Source organism: Cynoglossus semilaevis, chromosome 3 (genome assembly GCF_000523025.1).
Source record: "Cynoglossus semilaevis isolate Cse_v1.0 chromosome 3, Cse_v1.0, whole genome shotgun sequence".
Taxonomy (NCBI): Eukaryota; Metazoa; Chordata; class Actinopteri; order Pleuronectiformes; family Cynoglossidae; genus Cynoglossus; species Cynoglossus semilaevis.
Genome location: NC_024309.1, coordinates 14,603,114 through 14,607,136, shown reverse-complemented (window position 1 = coordinate 14,607,136; position 4,023 = coordinate 14,603,114). Strand labels below are relative to the sequence as shown.

Below are 4,023 nucleotides of genomic sequence, written 5' to 3'. Positions count from 1 at the left end.
AAAAAAAAAAAAAAAAACAGTAAGTGAGGACGAAGAGAAGGTGAGAGGGACCTGGATGTGTCAGAGGGGCATTAACATTCCTGTTCAGAACCTGACACTTGGTACTGACTCTGACCCGGCGTCCAAGGTTAGACACCACAGACCGACCACAGTGTGTTTCCTCTGTTTCCTCTGTGGTCACAGCTGAGTGGACTGCAAATGTCACCACTGCTGCTGCACCACTGTCACCCCCGTCCACCGGGGACACAACGCTCCACTTTCAACTTCAACATCAGTTCATCATGTGACCTTGGCCAGGAGAAGAACCGAGGTTAGAGTTCGTCAAGATACCGATCCACGTGTGACCTCTGACACTGAAGAAGTTCAACAAAAGTGAAGCTAAAACTGAGCAACGTGACCAAACAGAAGAAACAAACTTAGAAAGTTTGAAACTAAATTACAGCCAACAATTGGCTGATACTGGTAAAAATGTTGATAATGTTAGAATTCTACAATAACATCTTTTTTTAATGTCCTTCCTATTCTGTGCATGTGTTTAGATCAATATGACTTAAAATTAAAGAAAAGTTCTGAGTGAAAGGTTGGGTTTTAAAAAAGACAACTATTTTCTCCAGAAAATAGATTTACAGTTCCACGTGTATCCCTGGCCTCACTGACCTACCCACAATCCCTTGCAATCCATCTTGAGGACATAATAGCAAACACTTGGGAGCCCAGTTCCCATTAATCGATTCCCAGAATATTGTGAAGTCCACTCCCAAGGATCCTTGACTTCAAGGGTCCTTGAATCTCTGAGTGTCCGATCAAAGCTGATTGGTCCTTTCTAATTAGTCCACATTAGGTCTGAGCTCTCAGACCACAGAGGACGCTTTTCAGTACCAGTATGAAGCTGTGGCTGACACCTACAGGTGAAGTCATGTACTACAGGCAGCTTCGTTAAAACCTCCCATTAATCGACAGGACTTGAACATCAAACAGTGTAAACTTTATTCTGCAGAATCTGAAACCAGTCCTGGTTATGAATCAACCAGTTGACCACTAGAGAAACTTCTGGATTAACTCATCAACTAAACTCAGGTTTAATTACTCTACGATGTATAATCTGCCTCAGGATTTCACTCTAAATTCATACAGTCCTGGTTTCTCAAACTTACTCGAGGTTGAGGCTGTGTGTTTATCTTACAGTTAACTAAAGCTCCAGGTTTGGGTTCAGTTCAACTCCCAGCTTAGACTGAGTTTAAAACTAAACTGAGGTTGAGGTTTTGATCTGGTTATCTAGCTAACTTTTAGCTGTAGCGTTTGTAAAGATAAAGTACAGAACCGGTTTCACCCTGTTCTTTCTGTGTACAACCTCAGCTGTTGTTACATTTGTACTTTTAGTACTTTTTCCAAAAGTATCTGAGAGTTAATAACAAGCCGGGCGTCGGAGAACAGCCGGCGACTTTTACCTAAACAAACCTGGTTCAGATAATTATGTCAGAACACAGACTCATATGCTTCCCACGGCCCACATATTGTCATTATCACACCTTCACTGGCTGAGACTGTGAGAGACGGGGTTTGAATTAGTGACTCCTGCAGCAGCCACGCAGCAGGAAGTGTGAAACACAGCCGGAGTGGGAAACGGAGGAGGCGACTTTTAATTGGCATGCGGCGCTGAGCTGAGGTGGCGTTAGGACACACGCAGTCTCACTCTGCACCGAAAAAGAAAAAAAAGAACCATTTTCCAAATGTTGAGGTCCTGAGGTCAGTCCTGGAAAAAGCCAGCGACCCTTTCCTGCTGCTACTTTGACTCAAACTGTGCAGAAAAAAGTCGGAATAATTCAAATGTCCCTCTCCGGGTTTCTGATCTTCTTTTTTCACTACGTGTGACATTTTATTAAGTTGTGTGGAAAAAGTCAGAAGAAAAACCTTTTAATGAAGTGATAAACAGAGTCTACGCTGCCGTGACTAATTACTTCAGCACTGGTTAAAGTTTACTCCGAGTCCGAGTCCAAACACAACTCACCAAATTAGCAAAATGCTAAGGAAGAGAATCTGACCTCTGACCACAAATGTCTTCAACATGAAGGGTCACTCAAAGAAACAGGGCAAAATTAACTAAAAGGCCAAAATAGAAACAAGTGAACGTTAGCCCAGGGGGCGCTAATCAGCTAATGAAAAATATAAAAAACACAGCAAAATGTTTAAGTATTTTTTTCAATTTCATTTGAAATCCAAACCATGGAGAAAGATTTGTCTGAAACATCGCACTAGGAAAACAGACAAAAGGACCATGTGACCAGAGTGGTTTCTCGCTGCAGCCTGATTGGACGAGCAGCCTCATTTCTACCCACGGACCCAGTGGAAGTCAACAGTGGGCTGCCTCTATTGTCTGTGTGCAGCCGCTGCACTGTTACCTCCACACAGTCCTTGATGAAGTGAACATGAAAACATTCAGTGACAATAGAGGAGCGTAGGAGGCGCTGATCTTTTCTCCTGCTCCGTTCGAGGACCGTCCGACGGTCATCTGTGAACAAGTCTGTTCTGCCCCAAGGCCGACTCCACGCTGCAACGTCTTCACTTCTCTCCTGTGGTCGTGGGCAGAGCCACGGCCAACAGACACACGGCCAACAGACACACGGCCAACAGACACACCAGGTACAACCAACCAAAATACATCAAAAACGCCAACGATTCTCTCAGACCTGTTGGACCATCAGTTGGACCAGCCTACACCAACATTTAACCCCGCGTGTCGCGTTTGAACTCATCATGCGATCTGCTTGACCGACTACGAGAGAAAGAACGGTAGTTGGACTCACCGACAGGAGATCATCTCTGTACCAGCTGTTTCCAGTTCATGCTGTGACATCATCGCTGACATCATCACTCATGGTCTCGCTGCAGATGTCTGTGTTCACCTGGTGTTTCTCCTGTAAAAACAAAAGCCCAGGACGTCAGTGTTTTCCTACATGACACGTTGACCTTCTGACCTTTCTGACTGTTTCTGGTCCAGAGACCTGGTGCTACAGTAAACCGAGACAATAGGACCCCAGGCCCAAACTGAGCAGCAAAGGGTCCACACTGTGGGCCACATTTCTTCCACTATTGGAAGCGGCCTGGTGCAGATGTGTTTTGTTCAAAGTCTTTAAACCAAGTTTTTAAGACGTGCTAACACCAAGGCTAACACATTTTTTAGGTTAGAGAATTCAATGTCAGTTCAATTCAAGGACCTGTGGAAACCTCGTGCTTACATCATATTTTTACGACCTGCGGCGTCAGCGTTAAATATGAATCTGATTTGATTCCAGGGAAACTGCAGTAAAACCTGATCAACATGTGGATCAGATTTGGTGACGAACCTTTTACCACAAACGACTACTGTGTCGCAACAAACCAGCTGGCAGATGTTTCCTGAGGGTGATCACTCTGAGTCCTCCTCCACCACCTCCTCCACCACCTCCCCCTCCCTGTAGTCATTTCCCATCAGTCCACTGTTATGACATCATTCTTCCTACGTTAATTTTTTCTCACACGACTTGTGTCAGAGATGTAATGAAGTGAGGCGTTGGTTTGGACGAATCACCAGATGATTATTCAAAAACCTCCAAAGTCACTTCCTCCTCACAGAGTATCTTCTTCTTCCTCTTCTTCTTCAATGCAGTGAACTTCGGATCACACTGTGACGTCTCCGATGGTGAAGTTCAGTATGGACTGACAGCTGAAGAGGTCGGAATGAATGAAGTGCAGCCTTCAGACGTCAGAGCTGGGAATTATCTGTGACTAAGAGAAAGAACCCACTCCACTGAGTGAGATTGTGATTTTGACGTACAGACACTGACAGATGTTTTCTCTGTCCTGTTCTTTCTCTTTGTGTCAAACCAGAATCTTTGTCATCGCTGAAAAACCTTAACGATAATGAAATCACAGGTACTGGGTGATTGTTTTTGGTTTCGGTCGGTGACGGACGGTGAGAGCGACTGTGAACCAAACTCTGACTTTGGTTGTTTGTATTAACATCCAGACTGAGTCACTCTGAAG

General features: G+C 44.6%; 1 protein-coding gene across 1 annotated transcript in view; it reads right to left on the bottom strand.

The window, feature by feature from the left end:
- The window catches only part of LOC103377441 (cadherin-9-like), an 81,719-nt gene extending 78,803 nt beyond the window's left edge, over positions 1–2,916 (bottom strand). The window contains exon 1 of the mRNA XM_008308254.3: positions 2,805–2,916. The gene's annotated coding sequence lies outside the window, so the exon portion shown is untranslated. The remainder of the gene's footprint in view (positions 1–2,804) is intronic.
- Between the last annotated feature and the right edge of the window lie 1,107 nt (positions 2,917–4,023).